Source organism: Aquarana catesbeiana, linkage group LG13 (genome assembly GCF_042186555.1).
Source record: "Aquarana catesbeiana isolate 2022-GZ linkage group LG13, ASM4218655v1, whole genome shotgun sequence".
In the NCBI taxonomy this organism is placed as follows: domain Eukaryota; kingdom Metazoa; phylum Chordata; class Amphibia; order Anura; family Ranidae; genus Aquarana; species Aquarana catesbeiana.
The window spans coordinates 236618201-236642190 of NC_133336.1; the positions used below are offsets into that span (position 1 = coordinate 236618201).

The 23990-nt window shown below is 43.6% G+C and overlaps 1 protein-coding gene across 2 annotated transcripts in view; it reads right to left on the reverse strand.

Moving 5' to 3' along the window:
• The window catches only part of TNFAIP8L2 (TNF alpha induced protein 8 like 2), a 67489-nt gene that overhangs the window by 22412 nt on the left and 21087 nt on the right, over positions 1-23990 (reverse strand). The window contains exon 1 of one of the 2 annotated variants that reach the window (XM_073609574.1): positions 10256-10410. The exons of the other annotated variant lie outside the window; for it this stretch is intronic. The gene's annotated coding sequence lies outside the window, so the exon portion shown is untranslated. Of the gene's footprint in view, positions 1-10255; positions 10411-23990 lie in introns of those variants that run through there. 2 annotated transcript variants of the gene reach the window in all.

Here is a 23990-nt window from a genome sequence, read left to right on the forward strand (position 1 = left end):
ATAGACAGCACTCACTGATAGGCAGCAATGATAGGCTGCACTGATGGGTACTCAAGAGGCGGCACTGATGAGTCTGCACTGATGGACACTAATAGGCAATGATAGGCACTGATTGGCATCACTAATGGGCACTGATGAGGAATCTCTCATGAGGCTGCACTGATGGGTATTTATGAGGAGTCTGCACTGATAGATGGATAATGAGGCTGCACTGATAGGTGGCGCTGATGGGCACTGATAGACAGCACTGATAGGCAGCAATGATAGGCTGCCCTGATGGGTACTCAAGAGGCGGCACTGGTGGGCACTGATGAGGAGCCTGCACTGATGGGCAGATGATGAGGCTGCACGGATAGGTGGCGCTGATGGGCACTAATAAGTGGCACTGATGGGCACTAATAGGCAGCAATGATAGGCGGCACTGAGTGGCATCACTAATGGGCACTGATAGGCAGCACTGGTGGGCACTGATGAGGAATGACTTATGAGGCTGCACTGATGGGCACTAATAGGCAGCAATGATAGGCAGCACTGATGGGGCTGCCGTGATCATCAGGACACAGATGTCCCCTTTCATACTAGCCGGTTACCGGCTCTGCCCCTCCTCACGCTGATAACTGGTAAGTGTGTTTACCTCGTGATCAGCTGTGATTGGCTCTTTACCCCGATCTGTGATCAGCTGTGCCCAATCATAGCTGATCACGAGGTAAACACACTTACCAGTTATTACCATGAGGAGAAGCGCAGGGGGCGGGGTTCAGGGAGGACATCAATAGATGCCCTCCCAGAACTGGACGATCGTGCTGTAGTCGTCATTCGGCTATTACGCGGTCGGGAAGCAGTTGATTCTGCAGCTTTCATTCAAATAATGATCCTGCCATGAAGGTTCTTGCTCAGGCTCTGTCCCTGTATCCCAGTTGTGCCCCTGTGTTGTCACCCTGTCCAATGGAGACACATATTGCACAGGAGTGGTCAACAGTTGTCACCATCCTGAAGCCTGCCCGGAGAAATGCCATGCAGCCATCACTGGAGTGCATGTAAACATGAAGTGGCAACAAAGGGGTTGCAGGAGATCTGCAGCACTGCGAGGCAACAAGGGATGAAAAAAGCTAAAATCAAGTATTGTTCTAAAAAAAAACAACAAAAAAAAATGGTGATTGTTTATGAAATTTAATTTGTGTTTACAACCACTTTGCATTAAACTTTTTACTGAAGGGTGCCCCAAGCAACCTTCCATAGGGATCTTAGAGCCGCTTGTGCCTCCCAAGCTACTGGATGACGGGCAGAGAGCTGCAACCCAACGCCAGGCTGCAAATCTGGTTGACAAACAAGCAGGAGATTTGTTAGAGCGCAGGAAGGAAGTGCTGAAGAGAAGGAGGATGTGGGCTGGTTGTAAAGTCTCTTCGCACCCAGCGAGGTGAACACTGCGAAGATCGATGGAGGAGACGGCCCCGAGAATGACAGACTGGGGTCCCCAGATCCATGGAAGACTGATGGAGACAGGAAATGATGGCAAATCCCTTCACTGGGGACACTGACAAAGCCTCAGTCATAGTATAATGGCAAAAGGCTAAATCAGTGATGGTCAACCTCCTTGATATGGGGGGGGGGGGGGGGGGGGAGGCTCAAGTGTGGCCCTGACATCACTAAAGGGCCACACTAAATTCAGTGAATATCTGTGATCAGAGACAGCAGACACAACAGGGTAGTCAAAGAGTTTTGGTAGGATATAAGAGATGGTCAGAGACTGCAGACATATCACAGGAAATGATCAGAGACTACAGACATGATACAGGAGATGGTCAGAGACTGCAGACATGATACAGGAGATGGTCAGAGACTGCAGACATGATACAGGAGATGGTCAGAGACTGCAGACATAATACAGGAGACGGTAAGAGACTGCAGACATGTTACAGGAGATGGTCAGAAACTGTGAACATAATACAAGAGATGGTCAGAGACTGCAGACATAATACAAGAGATGGTCAGAGACTGCAGACATGATACAGGAGATGATCAGAGACTGCAGACATAATACAAGAGATGGTCAGAGACTGCAGACATACTACAGGAGATGATCAGAGACTGCAGACATAATACAAGAGATGGTCAGAGACTGCAGACATGGTACAGGAGATGATCAGAGACTGCAGACATAATACAAGAGATGATCAGAGACTGCAGACTTACTACAGGAGATGGTCAGAGACTGCAGACATAATACAAGAGATGGTCAGAGACTGCAGACATAATACAAGAGATGGTCAGAGACTGCAGACATAGTACAGGAGATGATCAGAGACTGCAGACATACTGCAGGAGATGGTCAGAGACTGCAGACTTACTACAGGAGATGGTCAGAGACTGCAGACATAATACAAGAGATGATCAGAGACTGCAGACATAATACAGGAGATGGTCAGAGACTGCAGACTTACTACAGGAGATGGTCAGAGACTGCAGACATAATACAAGAGATGGTCAGAGACTGCAGACATAATACAGGAGATAATCAGAGACTGCAGACATGATACAGGAGATGGTCAGAGACTGCATACATACTACAGGAGATGGTCAGAGACTGCAGACATAGTACAGGAGATGGTATTAAAAAAACTGTTGTCAACGAAACAGGATAAGAGAGGAAATCTTCCAGTGGGGACATTGGTTTCAACTTTCAAAGAGGTGATATCCCCTTTGTAGAGATCTCATCTCAACTTCCTGTTGTGTCACCTGGACAGGAAGTGAAGAGAATGTCCCCAATGGGATGCAGACAGCTAAAAATACAATGACAGGGCTCTGATTTTTTCCTCACTGTATCCAAAAAAATGAAAATAAACCTTTTATGGAGAACGGGATCTCATGGTAGCAGCCAAGGCACTCAGATCCACGGACACAGAGATCTGACCAGCAGGGAGAGCGAGTAAAAGTCGGCTGTGACGTTTTTTGCTCTTTGCCCCGATCAGGTTGACTGAGTTCACTGGCGGTGGGGGAGGGGCAGCACGGGGCGGACTATAATCTTATCTTCAGGGAAATTCAAATCCGTTGGCGCCTTCAGGTGACTCTGATGTGTTTGGAACTCGGAGAATTCTGGGAGAGGCGACTTTTTCTTTTTTCTCTGCGGGAAAGCGAGATTCAAAGATTCCTGAGTGCGTGTCCGTACACGACCAAAGGAATGAAGGGAGAGCTTGCCTCGGGATGAAACAGAAAAATATTCAATCGCTTTGTCACTCAAAGTAAGGAGAAAAAAAAAATGTACTTGTACGCTCGGACGCGCGGCAAATCACCGTACATTCGTCTGACGCAAAACCTACGGCATCTGCTTAATAAAGCAAACGTTCATTCTAGACATGAGTAGACGATTGTTGGTAACAGCAGGAGCCAGGACATTACCAGTAACCCCAACGATCAGGTGCAGAAGGTTTCCAGCATGCTGGCAATTTTCTCAGCCCGAGCATTTGGAGTCAGAGAAGGTTCTCTTTTCATTTTTTATCATTTAATGGTATCAAATATAAAAAAAACGCAAAAGGTCAGGGGGGTCACGGTTGGGGGCTTTGTGATCAGTCACCTTTTTTTGCCGCAGGAATTACGGCAAGCTCGTGTACAAGGCCACAATGCAAACCGATCAGGACCAACCCTGCCATCATTGACCTCCTGTGCCGGACTACCTCCAGCTTCACCGCTTTCCCAGCCACTGACTTGAAGCAAAGCATGCAGCCAGTGAAGTCACAACTCCTGATCCGTGTGCCCTAAGTCAGTCAATGAAATACGGAAGCGGTGATCTGTGAAAGGAGAGGTACACTCCGGGAGTTTATGACCATTTCTGTTAAGGACAGTGTTTAACTCCAGTCCTCAAGGCGCCCCAACAGGTCATGTTTTCAGGATTTCCCTCAGATGAAACAGCTGTGGTAATTACTAAGGCAGCAAAACTGATAATATCACTGGTGCAAAATAATGGGAAGCCTAGTAACATGACCTGTTGGGGCGCCTTGAGGACTGGAGTTGAGAAACACTGGTTTAGAAGAATGAATACAACCGGCCTAATATCAACTCAATCTGACCCAACAAAATCCCACCTCCGAGGAACGTTACGGGCCGAGCGGATAATTCATCATGTATTGTAGGTTTCCTTCCCTCACAGCCGGAAAACTTTCCGGCATGCTGGAACTTTCTCTGTAAGATGAAGATTAAAAGAAAAAACGGGTGGCCTCTAGAGATAGTAGATATAGAAATTGAAAACAACAGTTTGTACCATCATCCAAAATTTGAAGAAATAGGGGTTTCGGAACCTTTACCCCTGGTGAACCTTGGTTGGGGACCAGGTTCCCAAACCCCTATTCCCTCTGTAAGATGAAGGTTGATGGCCGCTTGATGTTTTCTGAGTTTTTACCAAGTTGTGCTCCAGAGACCTTGTTTTTCCGGGATTGCCATGTGTCCCTTATGAATCTCTTACAGTGAGGGGAATAATTATTTGATCCCCTGCAGATTTTGCCCACTTACAAAGAAATGAAGTCTATCATTTTTATCATAGGTGTATTTTAAATGATAGAGACAGAATATCAACCAAAAATTGAGAAAAAAAAAAACACATAAAACAAATGTTATAAAAGGAGTTGCAGTTTAGTGAGTAAAATAAGTATTTGATCCCCAAGCAAAACATGACTTAGTAGTTGGTGGAGAAACCCTTGTTGGCAAGCACAGACGTCAGACGTTTCTTGTAGATGGTGACCACATCTCAGGAGGGATTTTGGTCCACTCTTCTTTACAGATCTTCTCTAAATCCTGAAGGTCTCTTGGCAACTCGAAGTTTCAGCTCCCTCCATCAATTTTCTATAGGATTAAGGTCTGGAGACTGGCTAGGCCACTCCATGACCTTAATGTGCTTCTTCTTCGGCCACTCCTTTGTTGCCTTGGCGGGATGTTTTGGGTCATTGTCATGCTAAAAGACCCGTCCACAACCCATTTTCAGTGTTCTGGCTGAGGGAAGAAGGTTGTCATCCAAGATTTTACAAAACATGGTCCCGTCCATTGACCCCTCAATGAAGAAAAATTGGCCTTTAGCAGAAAAACTGTTAATAAGGCTTACCTGTAGGTAAAATGAATATCTCCTAAACCTGTACAGTTTAGGAGATATTCACCTTGCATGCACGTCAGCGGTGCATGCGCTCTGAAGGTCCGGCTGATGCTGCCGGAAAATCAGAGCTCCTAGCCGGAAAGAATGACGTCATCGTGACTCCGGCCACTCGCAGCACCTGAGCCGAATACCCAGAAGAAACGCAGAGGGAACATGTCAGCTCCTTCAGCGGTGACCGGTAGGCGGTACGGGCGCTTCATTCTAAGGTAAGTATTTCATAATGAGCTAGTATGTGGTGCATACTAACTCAGTATGCCTTTGCCTTATAGGTTTTTTTTTTTCCCAGGGCATACAACCACTTTAATGTCTAACATTTGTATCATGTGTTTTTTCTGGATTTTTGGTTGATATTCTGTCTCTATCATATAAAATACACATATGATAAAAATTATAGACTCTTCATTTCTCTGTAAGTGGGCAAACTTACACAATCTACAGGGGAGCAAATAATTATTGTCCCCACTGTATGTATCTCTTATGAATCTCTTATATACAGTATGTCTTATGTGTCATCTAAGTTTCTCTTATGTAACTCCTATATGTATGCCCTATGATTCTCCTATGTTTCTCTAAAGTATCTCCTATGTATCTCTTACATATCTCCTAGGTTACCCTTATGCATCTCTGACATATTTCTTATGAGTCTCCTATATATCACGTAGAAAGGAATCTCCTGTGTGTCTCTTAGATACATATGTATTATGTATGTTTTATGTTTCTCTTTTGTATCTCTTGTAAATCTCCTCTGCAGTTCCTATGTGTTTCTTACATTCTGCATGTCTTATATGTCATCTATGTATCTCTTATGTATCTCCTAGATGTATCTCCTATGAATCTCATCTCCTACGTATATCTTATGACTCTTCTATGTAACACTTATGAATCTATTATGAATCTCCTAGGTATTTCTTATGAATCCCATATGTATCTCCTACGTTTCTGTTATGTAGTGTGTCTCCTATGTATCTCTTATGAATCTCCTATGTATCTCTTATGAATCTCCTATGTGTCTCATATATGTCTTATGTATGTTTTATGTTTCTCTTTTGTATCTCCTATGAATCTCTTACACACTGTAAGTCTTATGTGCCTCGCCCACTTATACTGTATATCTTCTTTGTATCTCTTATGAATGCTGCACAAGTCTCTTATGTATCTTTTATGTATTTATTATATACTGTATGTCTTATGCATCTCCTATATATGTTTTATGTATCTCTTAACAATCCCCTTAGTATCTCTTATGAAACTCTTATGTACCGCCTAGTTATCTCTCATGAGTTACCTATGAACCTCCTATGTGTCCCTTATACGAGGGGTCTTCAAAAAGTTTCTGCACTTTTTTAGAGTTTGGAAGTGCAGAAACTTTTTGAAGAACCCTCATATATTATGTCATCTCTTATGAATTTTAAAGCTATATCTTATCAATCTCTTATGGGTCTTCTAGGCATCTCTCATGAGTTACCTATGTATCTCCGATGAATCTCCTACGTGTCCCTTATATGAGGGGTCTGTAAAAAGTTTTTGCACTTTTTTATATTTAATAAAGTTAGGAAGTGCAGAAACTTTTTGAAGAACCCTCGTATATGTCTTATGTATCTCCTATGAATCTTATATCTAATTAATCTCTTATGTATCTCCTAGGTATCTCTCATGGGTTACCTATGCATCACCTATGAATCTCCTATGTGTCCCTTATACAAGGGGTCTTCAAAATGTTTCTGCACTTTTTTTATATTTAATAGAGTTCAAAGGTGAGGAATATTTTCGAAGAACCCTCATATATGTCTTGTGTGTCTCTTATGAATCTTATATCTATATCTTTAGCTAATGAATCTCTTATGTATCCCCTAGGTAGCTCTCATGAGTTACCTATGTATCTCCTATGAATCTCTGATGTGTCCCTTATATGTGGGGTCTTCAAAAAGTTTCCGCACTTTTTTATGTTTAATAGAGTTCGGAAGTGCAGAAACTTTTTGAAGAACCCTTGTATATGTCTTATATTTCTCTTATGAATCGTATATCTATAATGTATCTCCTAGGTATTTCTCATGAGTTACCTATGAATCTCCCAAGTGTCCCTTTACGAGGGGTCTTCAAAAAGTTTCTGCACTTTTTTATATTTAATAGAGTTCGGAAGTGCAAACTTTTTGAAGAACCCTCGTATATATGTCTTATGTATCTCTTATGAATCTTATATCTATATCTTATGAATCTCTTATGTATCTCCTAGGTATCTCTCATGAGTTACCTATGTATCTCCTATGAATCTCTGATGTGTCCCTTATACGAGGGGTCTTCAAAAAGCTTCTGCCCTTTTTTATATTTAATAGAGTTTAGAGATGCGGAAACTTTTTGAAGAACCCTTGTATATGTCTTATGTATCTCTTATGAATCTTATATCTATAATGCATCTCCTAGGTATCTCTCATGAGTTACCTATGAATCTCCGATGTGTCCCTTTATGAGGGGTCTTCAAAAAGTTTCCACACTTTTTTATATTTAATAGAGCTCGGAATGGCAGAAACTTTTTGAAGAACCCTTGTATATATGTCTTATTTATCTCTTATGAATCTTATATCTAATGAATCTCCTAGGTATCTCTCATGAGTTACCAATGTATCTCCTATGAACCCCCTATGTGTCCCTTATACGAGGGGTCTTCAAAAAGTTTCTGCACTTTTTTATATTTAATAGAGTTCAAAGGTGCGGAACCTTTTTGAAGAACCCTCATATATGTCTTATGCATCTCTTATGAATCTTATAGCTAATGAATCTCTTATGTATCTCCTAGGTATCTCTCATAAGTTACCTATGAATCTCCTATGTGTCCCTTATACGAGGGGTCTTCAAAAAGCTTCTGCACTTTTTTATATTCAATAGAGTTCGGAAGGGAAGAAACTTTTTGAAGAACCCTCGTATATGTCTTATATATCTCCTATGAATCTTATATCCAATGAATCTCTTATGTATCTCCTAGGTATCTCTCATGGGTTACCTATGAATCTCCTATGTCTCCCTTATACGAGGGGTCTTCAAAAAGCTTCTGCACTTTTTTATATTTAATAGAGTTTAGAGGTGCGGAAACTTTTTGAAGAACCCTCGTATATGTCTTATGTATCTCTTATGAATCTTATATCTATAATGTATCTCCTAGGTATCTCTCATGAGTTACCTATGAATCTCCGATGTGTCCCTTTACGAGGGGTCTTCAAAAAATTTCCACACTTTTTTATATTTAATAGAGTTCGGAAGGGCAGAAACTTTTTGAAGAACCCTCGTATATATGTCTTATTTATCTCCTATGAATCTTATAGCTAATTAATCTCCTAGGTATCGCTCATGAGTTAACAATGTATCTCCTATGAACCCCCTATGTGTCCCTTATACGAGGGGTCTTCAAAAAGTTTCTGCACTTTTTTATATTTAATAGAGTTCAAAGGTGCGGAACCTTTTTGAAGAACCCTCATGTATGTCTTATGCTTCTCTTATGAATCTTATAGTTAATGAATCTCTTATGTATCTCCTAGGTATCTCTCATAAGTTACCTATGAATCTCCTACGTGTCCCTTATATGAGGGGTCTTCAAAAAGCTTCTGCACTTTTTTTAATATTCAATAGAGTTTAGAAGTGCGGAAATTTTTTGAAGAACCCTCGTATATGTCTTATATATCTCCTATGAATCTTATAGCTAATGAATCTCTTATGCATCTCCTAGGTATCTCTCATGGGTTACCTATGAATCTCCTACGTGTCCCTTATACAAGGGGTCTTCAAAAAGTTTCCGCACCTTTTAATATTTAATAGAGTTCGAAAGGGAGGAAACCTTTTGAAGAACCCTCGTATATGTCTTATATATCTCTTATGAATCTTATATCTATAAGGTATCTTCTAGGTATCTCTCATGAGTTACCTATGAATCTCCTACGTGTCCCTTATACGAGGGGTCTTCAAAACGTTTCTGCACCTTTTATATATTTAATAGGGTTCGGAAGGTAAGAAACTTTTTGAAGAACCCTCGTATATGTCTTATATATCTCTTATGAATCTTATATCTATAAGGTATCTTCTAGGTATCTCTCATGAGTTACCTATGAATCTCCTACGTGTCCCTTATACGAGGGGTCTTCAAAAAGTTTCCGCACCTTTTTATATTTAATAGAGTTTGGAAGGTAAGAAACTTTTTGAAGAACCCTTGTATATGTCTTATATATCTCCTATAAATCTTATATCTATAAAAGTATCTTCTAGGTATCTCTCATGAGTTACCTATGAATCTCCTATGTGTCCCTTATACGAGGGGTCTTGAAAAAGCTTCTGCACTTTTTTTATATTCAATAGAGTTTAGAAGTGTGGAAACTTTTTGAAGAACCCTCGTATATGTCTTATGAATCTTATATCTATAAGGTATCTTCTAGGTATCTCTCATGAGTTACCTATGAATCTCCTACGTGTCCCTTATACAAGGGGTGTTCAAAAAGTTTCCGCACCTTTTTATATTTAATAGAGTTCGGAAGGTAAGAAACTTTTTGAAGAACCCTCGTATATGTCTTATATATCTCTTATGAATCTTATATATCGAATGAATCTCTTATGTATCTCATAAAATCTTGTCTTGAAAAAAACCCAAAACCCTGCTCCTCCACGCTTCTCAGACACGAGGTGAAGCTCTGCCTGTCCCATACTAACACATTGCACTGCTGAACCAGCCCAGGTATGTGTGACCCAGAATTCAAACAATCCCCCCCCCCCCGAAAATCGGAAGTCAGATTGCACCAATCTCACTGATATGTGGTCACAGCACACCAAAGAAAAAAAAAAGTCTCCCAGCCGTCAGACCGGCTCTCGTGTGAAATGTCAGCTCTACCTCTGAAGCAAAAAAATAAATTCAAAAAATGCAAAACATAAAATAAAAATATAATCCAAAAGACAAATGAAGCGATTGGCCGCCCCGGCCGTACGGTTTGGTGGAAAGAGAAGAGGCAGCTGCTTGCTTAAACTTGCCCGTGAAACAAAGAGAGAGGTGTTAGCTTAGCGCATCAAGCCTGAAACATCTGCCCCCCCCCGGTTTCCATTTTTCGTGTGTCACCCCCCCCCCCCACCTACCCCCAAACTTACTTGTGGCTCTCCTGTCCCGAGTCCGGTTCCTCGACACCCTTTCGTAGATGGACTCCCGCCTGTGACAGAAGCACAAACTTCTCTGATAAGTTTTCAAGTTTTCAGGCACTTCCTTGAGGAACTTGAGACCCGTCCCGCCCCCAACCGGCCGGGGAGGGGGGGGGGGGAGAGGGCTGTGCACAGTCTTATGAGACGTAGTCGGGTAGAACCTGAGCTCGTTTGTCACCAAAAGAAAGAAAAAAAAAAAAGATGGACCTACCTGGGCGGACGCGGGACGGGGGATGCTGTGGGGCGCAGAGGTCTCCACCGTACGGAAACCTGAACCCTCGGCTTAGTTCCTTGTGAACCGGCTCCCTATAAAGACCATGGCCACCAAGTTCATCCTTTTAAAAGTCAAAAGGGCCCCCACAATGCTCAGGGGCCCCCCATTAAAAAAAATGTCTTCTGCTCCCCCAAAAAGTAGCCGGATTGGTTTTCTACATCCAAATATTCTCATTCCATCCTTTATTATACCCGTGGCTACTATGGGGTGTAAGAAAAGTTGCCCGATTTGGTGAAATGTCAAACTCAATACCGTCATTGGGGGGAGGGGCAAAGCTTGTCAACCAGCATAGCAAATCACTGGCTGATGACTTCTCTACTCAGTACTGTATAGGTCAGTTATGTATGGACAACGGATGATTTTATCATTGGTATAGGAAGGGATTCTTTACTGTTAAGTTGTAAAAATGTCCTTCGTCATGTAATGTAAAACAGAATATCCTCAATGGGCAAATCTTCAACATGTCTGCTTCCCTCACTGATGACTCTTCTGCTACGCACTACGTAGGTCAGTTATGTATAGTGGAAGGATGATTTTATCGTTGGTATAGGAAGGGATTCTTTACTGTTAAGCTGTGGAATGCCTTGCGGCATGCAATGTCAAACTCAATACAGTCATTGGGGGGCCGGGGCAAAGCTCGTCAACCAGTGTAGCAAATCTTCAACATGTCGCTGATGACTCTCCTGCTAAGCACTGTACAGGTCAGTTATGTAGGGAGGAAGGACGGTTTTGTCATCTGTATAGGGAGGGATTCTTTACGGTTTAGCTGTGGAATTCCCGGCGTCATGCAATTCCAAACTCAATACCATCATTGGGGGGCCGGGGAAAAGCTTGTCAACCAGTGTAGCAAATCTTCAACATGTCTGTTTCCCTCACTGATGACTCTTCAGTTATATATTTGGAAGTATGATTTTATCATTGGTATAGGAAGGGATTCTTTACTGTTAAGCTGTGGAATGCCCTGCAGTATGCAATGTCAAATTCAATACCCTCATTGGGCAAATCTTTAACATGTCTGCTTCCCTCACTGATGACTCTTCTGCTACGCACAATACATAGGTCGTTATGTATGGTGGAAGGATGATTTTATCGTTGGTATAGGAAGGGATTCTTTACTGTTAAGCTGTGGAATGCCTTGCGGCATGCAATGTCAAACTCAATACCGTCTTTGGGGCCGGGGCAAAGCTTGTCAACCAGTGAAGCAAATCTTCAACATGTCTGTTTCCCTCACTGATGACTCTTCAGTTATACATGAAGGAAGTATGATTTTATCATTGGTATAGGAAGGGATTCTTTACTGTTAAGCTGTGGAATGCCCTGCGGCATGCAATGTCAAATTCAATACCCTCACTGGGCAAATCTTCAACATGTCTGTTTCCCTCACTGATGACTCTTCTGCTACGCACTACATAGGTCGTTATGTATGGTGGAAGGATGATTTTATCGTTGGTATAGGAAGGGATTCTTTACTGTTAAGCTGTGGAATGCCTTGCGGCATGCAATGTCAAACTCAATACCGTCATTGGAGGGCCGGGGCAAAGCTTGTCAACTAGTGTAGCAAATCTTCAACATGTCTGTTTCCCTCACTGATGACTCTTCAGTTATACATGAAGGAAGTATGATTTTATCATTGGTATAGGAAGGGATTCTTTACTGTTAAGCTGTGGAATGCCCTACGGCATGCAATGTCAAACTCAATACCCTCATTGGGCAAATCTTCAACATAACTGAAAAATCACCAGTGGGGGAAACAGATATGTATGAGGGACGGATGAATTTATCATTGATATAGGAAAGGATTCTTTACGGTTAAGCTGTGGAATGCCCTACGGCATGCAGTGTCAGCTTTGCCCCAGCCCAGCTTAAAGTCTGAAGTTGAATGTGGCAGGGCATGGCACAGCTTTACCATAAAGAATCCCTTCCTATGTCAAAGATAAATTCATCTTTCCTCCATATAACTGAAAAATCACCAGTGGGGGAAAAACAGACACGTTGAAGATTTGCCCAATGAGGGTATTGAGTTTGACATTGCATGCCATAGGGCAATCCACAGCTTAACAGTAAAGAATCCCTTCATATATCAACGGTAAATTCATCCTTCCTCCATACATAACTGAAAAATCACCAGTGGGGGGAAACAGACATGTTGAAGTTTTGCTACACTGGTTGACAAGCTTTGCTCCGGCCCCTAATGAGGGTATTGAGTTTGACGTTCAATGCCACAAGGCATTCCACAGCTTAGCAGTAAAGAATCCCTTCCTAAACTAACAATAAACGTATCCGTTGTCCATACATACCTGACCTATTTAGTGCTAAGCAGAAGAGTCATCAGCGCGTGAAACAGACACGTTGAAGATTTGCTACACTGGTTGACAAGCTTTGCCCCGGCCCCTAATGACGGTATTGAGTTTGACATTTCACGGCTTAACAGTAAAGAATCCCTTCCTATACCAACGATAAACTCATCCGTTGTCCATACATAACTGACCTATACAGTGCTTAGCAGAAGAGTCATCAGTGAGGGAAACAGACGTGGAAGATTTGCTACACTGGTTGAAAAGCTTTGTTCCGACCCCCAATGACAGTATTGAGTTGGACATTTCACAGCTTAACAGTAAAGAATCCCTTCCTATACCAATGATAAAATCATCCTGCCACTATACATGACTGACCTACGTAGAGCTTAGCAGAAGAGTCATCAGTGAGGGAAACAGACATGTTGAGTGAAGATCTGCCCAATGAGGGTATTCGGTTTCACATTGCATGCCGTAGGGCATTCCACAGCTTAACAGTAAAGAATCCCTTCCTATACCAATGATAAAATCATACTTCCTCCGTATATAACTGAAGAGTCATCAGAGAGGGAAACAGACATGTTGAAGATTTGCTACGCTGGTTGACATGCTTTTCCCTAGCCCCCAATGATGGTATTGAGTTTGGAATTGCATGCCGCAGGGAATTCCACAGCTAAACAGTAAAGAATACCTCCCTATACAGATGACAAAACCGTCCTACCTCTGTACATAACTGACCTGTACAGTGCTTGAGAAGAGTCATCAGCGAGTGAAACAGACATGTTGAAGATTTGCTACACTGGTTGACGAGCTTTGCCCCGGCCCCCCAATGACGGTATTGAGTTTGACATTGCATGCCGCAAGGCATTCCACAGCTTAACAGTAAAGAATCCCTTCCTATACCAACGATAAAATCATCCTTCTACTATACATGACTGACCTACGTAGTGCGTAGCAGAAGAGTCATCATTGAGGGAAGCAGACATCTTGAAGATTTGCCCATTGAGGGTATTCTGTTTTATATTACATGACAAAGGACATTTTTACAGCTTAACAGTAAAGAATCCCTTCCTATACCAATGATAAAATCATCCGTCGTCCATACATAACGGACCTACATAGTGCTAAGCAGAAGAGTCATCAGCGAGTGAAACTGACATGTGGAATATTTGCCACACTGGTTGACAAGCTTTGCACACCCAATGACGGTATTGAGTTTGACATTTCATGGCTTAAAAGTAAAGAATCCTTTCCTATACCAAAGATAAAATCATCCTTCCACTATACATAACTGACCTACGTAGTGCTAAGCAGAAAAGTCATCAGTGAGGGAAACAGACATGTTGAAGATTTGCTACACTGGTTGACAAGCTTTGCCCCGGCCCTCCAATGATGGTATTGAGTTTGACATTGCATGCCACAAGGCATTCCACAGCTTAACAGTAAAGAATCCCTTCCTATACAACAATAAAATCATCCTTCCACCATACATAACTGACCTACGTAGTGCTAAGCAGAAGAGTCATCAGTGAGGGAAACAGACATGTTGAAGATTTGCTACACTGGTTGACAAGCTTTGCCCCAACCCCCAATGATGGTATTGAGTTTGACATTTCACAGCTTAACAGTAAAGAATCCCTTCCTATACCAAAGATAAATCATCCTTCCTCAATACATAACTGACCTATACAGTGCTTAGCAGAAGAGTCATCAGTGAGGGAAACAGACATGTTGAAGATTTGTTACACTAGTTAACAAGCTTTGCCCCGGCCCTCCAATGACGGTATTGAGTTTGACGTTGCATGACACAGGGCATGTCACAGCTTAACAGTAAAGAATCCCTTCCTATACAACAATAAAATCATCCTTCCACCATACATAACTGACCTATGTAGTGCTTAGCAGAAGAGTCATCAGTGAGGGAAACAGACATGTTGAAGATTTGCCCAATGAGGGTATTCGATTTCACATTGCATGCCGAAGGGCATTTCACAGCTTAACAGTAAAGAATCCCTTCCTATACCAACAATAAACTCATCCATCATCCATACATAACTGACCTATGTAGTGCTAAGCAGAAGAGGCATCAGCGAGTGAAACAAACATATTGAAGATTTGCTACACTGGTTGACAAGCTTTGCCCCGACCCCCAATGACGGTATTGAGTTTGACGTTGCATGACACAGGGCATGTCACAGCTTAACAGTAAAGAATCCCTTCCTATACCAACGATAAAATCATCCTTCCACCATACATAACTGAGGAGTCATCAGTGGGGGGAAACAGACATGTTGAAGATTTGCTACACTGGTTGACAAGCTTTGCCCCAACCCCCAATGATGGTATTGAGTTTGACATTTCACAGCTTAACAGTAAAGAATCCCTTCCTATACCAAAGATAAAATCATCCTTCCTCAATACATAACTGACCTATACAGTGCTTAGCAGAAGAGTCATCAGTGAGGGAAACAGACATGTTGAAGATTTGTTACACTAGTTAACAAGCTTTGCCCCGGCCCTCCAATGACGGTATTGAGTTTGACGTTGCATGACACAGGGCATGTCACAGCTTAACAGTAAAGACTCCCTTCCTATACCAATGATAAAATCATCCTTCTACTATACATAACTGAGGAGTCATCAGTGAGGGAAGCGGACATGTGGAAGATCCTGACCCCCAGCAAAGGGATTGAGTTTGGCACTGCATGTGGTGGAGCATTTCACAGCTTAACAGTAAAGAATTCTTTCAAATACCCGGTAAAATCATCCTTCCTCCATACATAACTGATCTATAGTAGCCAGATCAGTTCCCTGGAAATAAATATTCACAAACAGTCCTTTAGTAGAGCCAGAGCTACCAGGATTTTTCTTTTTCAAATCATGCACAGCTTAACCATAAAGAATGCCTTCCTATACCAATGACAAAATTAGCCTTAAGCCAGATCAGTTCCTTAGATTTAAATATTCACATACCGTCCTTTCTTATACCTATGGCTACTATGAGCTTGAAGAAAAGTTTTCAGCCTTTTTAGAAAACTATGGCCAGGCATGGTACAGCTGAACTGTAAAGAATCCTGCCATAATCAATTACGTATACAATGCTTAGATGTAGAGGTGAGGGAAGCAGACATGTGGAAGATTTGCTATACTGATTGACAAGCCTCGAACAGACTTTGTCCTGGCCCCCAGTGAAGGTATTCAGTTTGGCATTTCACTGCTTAACAGTAAAGAATCCCTTCCTATACCAATATATATTCCTTCATACATAACTATACAGCTCTTAGCAGAAGAGTAATCAGTAAGGGAAGAAGACGTGGAAGAAATAGCGAGTTTAAACAGATGGCTGATAAAACGCAAGCCAAGCAAGATTTCGACCTGATAAACTCCAATCAGAAGGGAAGGTTCCTATTGTGGGCGGAGCCACATTTTCCTAGCTCGGGGCTCTGAGCACGGTCCGTTTCTCCGCTCTCCCCCCCCCCCCCCTCGCCGCCTTGTGAAATATCCTGAAACTCGATACAGACACAGGAAATGTCGCCATCGGCTTTGCGGTTGCCTTTAATTTTAGGCCGAGCACCAATCAGACGATGGCGAGGAATTTCAAGGCCAAGGAAGTCTGCGACTTCTGCAGAGAGAGCGCAGGATTGCGATACATCCGATTCCGACCGCTGCGTAGAAAACCCGCCATGTCAGCGAGTGTGCAATAAAATCACAGTAGGGCTTATTCACATGAACAGTTTGGGAGGGGGCGGTAACAGCGGCAAATCACCGATACCAACGCAGAATCCGCGACACGCAAAAATGTAAGGCGTGGACGGGTGCCACGGAGCGTGCGCTTGTCTCTACGCGTTTCCTGTGCGATTCCTGCATGGAAAAGCCCATTTATTTTAATGGGCTGTCCTAAGCGCAAGAACCGCACGGTGCCACAGCATGTGCGAAAATGCGCGTTAGCAGATGTGGAGGCGCCATTGCCAGTTAAAGGCACTGCCAAATGTCTGCTAAAGGACATCGCATGTCTGTGCGATTTTGGAAGTTCCTGAACCCTTTTGCAAAATTGCGCCACAGTGGTTTGGCGCACGTGAAAAAACACGTGTGTTAGCAGATTCATGGGGGGGGAGGGGGGGTGCCATTATCAATTAAAGGCACCACTGCAAATCTGCTAAAGGACAGCGTGCTTCAGTGCGTGCCAGGAAAGAGCGCGATTTTGCGCGCATTTTCCCATGCTTTCCTGCGCGTTGCGTGTAGGGCTGCTCATTCATTTCAATGGGGTGCTCTACGCGCAAGAAATCCGTATAAGAAGTTCCCCTTTGCAAAAAAAAAAAAAAAAAATCGCACCGCACTGGTTTGGCAAGCGTAAAAAACGCACGTGTTGGCAGATGCATGGTGGGGGGTGCCATCAACAATTAAAAGGCACCGCCGAACGTCTGTTAAGGGCAGCGAGATTCTGTGCACGTCAGTAACCCCAGGTTCACACTGCTGCGGGATTGAAATCGGGGCGAGTTCGGCTGAACCCGCCCGATTTCATTCCCCGCATGTCAGTCCGATGATTTGTGCGTTTTTCCTGCACAGATGTCTATTGGAGTTGCACCTGAAATCGCCAAAAGCAGTACAAAAATGACTTTCGAGAAGCACTGCGGGGCGCCACAAATTCGGATGGTTCCATTGCGGGCAATAGCCGCCGTTTTGGCATGTCAAATCGCACGCCAAATCGCACGCCATGTGAACCAGGGCTAAAGAGCTTGTTTTTGCACGCGTTCCCCAAACACATGTTTATATAGGTGCGAAGGAGCGTGCACACGCGCGTCTCTCTCTCTGCGTTTCCCAATGCATTTCTGTGCGTTGCGTGTGGGGCAGCCCATTAATTTCAATAGGCTGCCCTACGTACAAGATTTTTTGCAGGTTCCCTCTAGCGTTCTCTAGGATTAGTACGTTGTAGCTCTTGTTACAAAGACCTATTTCCTATGCTCCTCAGCTCCATCTAGTGGCCAGAATGCAGTATTTTAGGAATGCCCATAATAAAAAAAAGCAGCATTCGTTTTCTTTTTTAGGTTTTTTTTTTTTCTTTATTCCCACCTGGTGATCCTGCCAATAACAGACTTCTTGTCCTAGAGTGACAACGTTCGCTGTACTGTATCTAAGGAGGAGCAGCGTTGTCACATACATGACTACATAACTGCTTCCTCTTCTCCATAACATCAGGTGGAGGGGTCATGTGGTCCTAACTTCCATAGACCAACAGCCAACTGGAAATGATCCCATAGACCAACAGCCAACTGGAGATGATCCCATAGACTAACAGCCAACTGGAAATGATCCCATAGACCAACAGCCAACTGGAAATGATCCCATAGACCAACAGCCAACTGGAAATGATCCCATAGACCAACAGCCAACTGGAAATGATCCCATAGACCAACAGCCAACTGGAGATGATCCCATAGACCAACAGCCAACTGGAGATGATCCCATAGACCAACAGCCAACTGGAAATTATCCCATAGACCAACAGCCAACTGGAGATGATCCCATAGACCAACAGCCAACTGGAGATGATCCCATAGACCAACAGCCAACTGGAGATGATCCCATAGACCAACAGCCAACTGGAGATGATCCCATAGACCAACAGCCAACTGGAAATGATCTCATAGACCAACAGCCAACTGGAGATGATCCCATAGACCAACAGCCAACTGGAGATGATCCCATAGACCAGTGATGGCGAACCTTGGCACCCCAGATGTTTTGGAACTACATTTTCCATGATGCCCATGCATTCTGCAGTGTAGGTAAGCATCATGGGAAATGTAGTTCCAAAACATCTGGGGTGCCAAGGTTCGCCATCACTGCCATAGACCAACAGCCAACTGGAGATGATCCCATAGACCACCAGCCAACTGGAGATGATCCCATAGACCACCAGCCAACTGGAAATGATCCCATAGACCACCAGCCAACTGGAGATGATCCCATAGACCACCAGCCAACTGGAGATGATCCCATAGACCACCAGCCAACTGGAGATGATCCCATAGATGTCTATGTGGCCGTAACGCGCGGGACAGTGAAAACTTGTAAACAAGTATGTAAACAAAACTGCGGAATCCCGGCCACCAAATGGAGGCAAGTACGCCTCTGTGGAGAGGGAGGGTAGGTCGGGTCAGGAGACAAGAGGGATAAGTGCACTTTATTATAACACGTACTTACCCTTTAAGCGTTACAGGATTTTTGCAGTCGGCTAGTTCTGGAAATTACTTTCCAACCGCCTAATTAGGTGAAAATTCTGCAAGCCGCGATAATCCGATTCCCCAAACCAATTACTAGATATCAAATACACAAAATCAATTACTGAGCGTGTAAACGGTTTATTTTTTTTACATCGTTAGGAAGTGTTAACCCTCGGAGTGCTGCTGTATGCGCTCAATCCGGTGCACTCAGTTCCTTTGCACGGGACTAACGCAGAGTCATATGGTCCCTCATCAGTCTGACTCTCCGCTACGTCTGAATTTCATGGGTCACGAACCTTTCGAGCACTATGACTTGGAGGTATCGGGGGGGGGGGGGGGGGTCACTCCACCCATAACCAATAGTACAGAAATGCCCGAAACTTCCACTGCCTCTTGCGTGATGTTGCCACTCAATTTTCTGATTCTGCAGCCAATTTTATCTCCAGCCCCCCCCCCCAATGGGCATTGAATAGACACCTGCACCAAGGCTGCCATTGCTGATCTCCTTGATGCAGAATTGCCCCAAGATGTCCATGTGGACGGAAATAAATTTCACAAACTTCAAAGTGGACAGAAACGTCCCCCCTAAATAGGGAGAGCACCTGAATGTGGACAGGAGTGGAACTCCCCTATTCCAAAGTGGGCAGGAACATCCCAAGATGGGCAGAAACACCCCACATGGACAGAAATAGAAATCCCCTATTTCAAAGTGGGCAGGGGTACCCCACGATGGGGAGAAACATTCCACGTGGACAGGAACAAAACTAATTTGTCAAAGTGGAGAGGAATACCCTGCTTGTCATTGAGTTGTCACAACCATGCAGTAAATGAAGGTGGTGTAACACTTGCTTTAGATCAGTGGTCTTCAAACTGTGGCCTTGGGGCCAAATGCAACCCTTCACTTTTATCCGGCCCTTGGGGCACTATTTAATTAACTGATACTGACAATGGGGCATAATTTCCTTCACTGACACCAATGAAAGGGCAAAATTCCTCCTAATGACACCAACGATAGTGCACAATTCCAATCACTGACACCAATGGTGGGGCACAATTCCTCCCACTGACATCAGCGATGGGGCATTATTTTTTCCCACTGCCATTGGGACCTTTTGTACTCCCAGTGGCCACAGTATGGTCCCCCCCCCTATAGATTGAAGGACTGTAAACTAGTCCTTTATTTAGAAAACTTGGAGACCCCTGCTCTAGATTATTGACCTAGAAAATACTGAAGCCAATGGATTGGTTTGAGAGAAGGTGGGTATGTATTCTCTAAGATAGGCTGGAACATCCCATGTGGACAAAAATGGAACTCCCCAAACTCTAATATGGACAGGAACACCCCAGGATGGGCAGGAACACTCCTTGCAGACACAAACGGAACTCATCTACTCCAAAGTTGATAGAAACGCCCCAAGATAGGCAGAATCACTCCATGTGGAGAGAAATAAACTCTCCAAACTTCATAGTGGACAGGAACACCCCAAGATGAGGAGAACACCTCAATGTGGACAGGAGTGGAACTCCGCTTCTCCAAAGTGGACAGGAACACCCCAAGAAGGGGCAGGAATACTCTGCGTGGACAGGAATGGAACTCATGTCCACGCAAATGTTTAGATCTGTGGTCTCCAGACTGCAGGCCTTTGCAGTTATGCTGTTATACGGCCCTTGGGGCACTATTTCATCCACTGACACCAACGAAGGGGCACAATTTCTCCCAATGACATCAACAATGGGGAACAGTTCCTCCCAATGACATCAACGATGGGGAACAGTTCCTCCCAATGACATCAACGATGGGGAACAGTTCCTCCCAATGACACCAATGATGAGGTACAATTCCTCCTAATATCACCATTAATGGGGCACAATTCCTCTCACTAACACCAAATACGGGCCACTGTTTACTTCCTCTGTTCCAGGACATTTTCTACTCCTGATGACCATGGTCTGGCCCCCCTAAAGTCTGAAAGACAGTAAACTGGCCCTTTGTTTAGAAAGTTTGGAGACCCCTGGACTAGATCATTGACCCGGAAAGTACTAAAGGCATAGGACTGGCATTACTGCCAGGCAAATATCATTTTCAGAAGAACCTGTTGGCAGTGGCAGTCTACACATTTATTGTGGCACAGCTTTCCTCCAGTATAAAATGGGAAATGGGAAGGGATACTCTAAGATGGTACAAAATACCCAATCAGGACAGAAATGGAACTCCCCAAACTCCAAAATGGACAGGAACACCCCAGGATGGGCAAGAATACTCCTTGCAGACATGAACGGAACTCTTCTACTCTGAACTTGATAGAAACACCCCAAGATAGGCATAAACAGTCCATGTGGACAGAAATAAAGTCCACAGACTTCAGCGTGGACAGGAACAAGACAAGATGGGTGGGAACACCTCAGTGTGGACAGGAGTGGAACTCCCATACTCCAAAGTGGACAGGAACACCCCAAAATGGGCAGAAACACCTCATGTGGACAGGAATGGAACTCTCCTTCTTCAAAGTGGACAGGAACATCCCAGGATGAGTATGAACTCTCCATGTGGACAAGAATGAAACTCCTCTACTTCAAAGTTGATAGAAACACCCCAAGATGGGCAGATACACTCTATATGGACAGAAACAAACTTCAGAGTGGACAGCAACACCCCAAGATGGAGAGAAACACACCATATAGAGAGGAATGGAATACCCCTACTCCACGGTAGAACACCCCAAGATGGACAGGAACACTCCATTTGGACAAGAAATAAACTCATCTACGTCAAAGTAGACAGGAACATCCCATGATGTTCCATTATGGAAAGAAAACAATGTCCAAGATGGAGGGGGGCACTTTAATGTGGAAAAGAGTGGATCTCCCCAATTTCAAAGTGTATAGAAGCACCCTGAGATGGATGGGGACACCTAATGTAGACAGGAATGGATCTCCACAACTCAAAAGTGAACAGGAATAACCCAAAATGAGTGGGAACACCCCAAATGAGGATGGGAAAGGAAATCCCCAAACTTTGGTGTGGACAGAAACACCCAAAGATGGGGGTAACATCCAATTTGAAGAGAAGTAAACCTCCCCAACTCCAAAGTGGAGAGGAACACCCCAAGATGAATGGGAACACCCCAATGAAGACAGAAAATGAACTCCCCAAACTCCAATGTGGACAGAAACAACCAAAGATAGGGGTAACACCCAATGTGGAGAGAAGTGAAACTCCTCTACTCCAAAGTGGACAGGAACAACTCAAGATGAGAAGGTACACCCCAATGAGGACAGAAATGGATAGCCCAAAATTTAGGTTCAATAAGTTTTATTGTCTATTCAACACAAAATAAACAAAATAAACAAGGACGCGATCAGGTGCAAGTCAGAAGGCATTCTGGTTAGATAAGTTCAGATTGTACAGAAATTACAGTGCATTCTAGGTTTTATACATGGGTATTCTGACAATTCAATACCGTATGGTCCAAGACATTATACATATATCAGTTCAAGTGCGATTCCTGACTGCCCGGACACCCCATCGGGAACACACTGTATCCTTGGGCAGTTGGAACCTATATATCTAAGCTAATCATCAGGTATTTCCAGTACAATGCTGTCGGTGTACATTCAAATCAATTAGAGTGGCATTGGGTAGCACCTATGCTCAGGGTAAAGAGCTAGAATACGGGTGATCCCATATTACGATTATGTACAACCAAAATGGAGGTGTAGATAAGAGAGGGTAAAACAGGAAAGAGGAAGGCGAGTCATGAGAGGGGAGAGAAGAGTGTATAGGTAAGAGGGGGGTGAGGAGACAGCGAGCTCCGGTCAAGGGGGGTTTCAAACCTGGGGTGTGAGAGCGGGGTATTGTGGTTAGGCTCTCAGGAATTACTCATTGCCGAGAGTCTATGCTTCAATTTCTCGAGTGTGGAGTAATGCCTCCAGATATTTCAGGTAATGGAGAATTTCTCATATTTATCCAAGGCTTTGGCTTGCATCTCCTCCATAAGCATGATATAAATGATCTCCCTTACTAAAGCCCAAAATTTAAATGTGGACAGAAACGCCTCAAGATGGGGTTCCCATCCAAAGTGGAATAGAATTACTGTACTCCAAAGTAGAGGGGAACACCACAGGATGAGAGGGAACACCCCAATGAGAACAGAACAGAAACTCCTCAAACTTCCATGTAAACAGAAGCACCCAAAGATGGGGAGTAACAACCAGTATGGACAGGAGTAGAACTCCTCTACTATATAGTAGACAAGAACACCCCAAGATTAGGGGAAACACCCCAATGAGGACAGAAAAGGAACTCCCCAAGCTTCAATGTGGTCAGAAACACCTTAAGATGGGAGTAACTGTACTTTAAAGTGGAACACCCCAAGATGAGAGGGAACACCTCAATGAGGACAGAAGTGGAACTCTCCAAACTTCAATGTGGGCAGAGACACCCAAAAATGAAGAGCAACAACCAATATGGACAGGAGTAGAATTCCCCTACTTCATAGTGGACAAGAACACCGCAAGATGGGTGGAAAAACCCCAATAAGGATAGAAATAGAACCCCCCCCCCCAAACTTTAATGTGGACATAAACACCCCAGGGTGTGCAGCAACACCCCATGTGAACAGAAATGGGACTCCCCAGACTCCAAAGTAGACAGGAGCAACCCAAGATGGGGCGAGAACATTTCAGGATGGGTAAAAAGAAACCCCAAAACAGCCAGGAACTATAGTGGGCACATCTTATTATAAGGCTTTCCAAGAGATGTAACAAAGGAACAGATGGTGGAGCCAAGAAAACCCCACCTATACCTAAGATATCCCAGATGGATGGCATGGTCTATGGAACAAATACGTACCCCAGAAACACAAATTACAATTGATAGTTACTGATACATATCA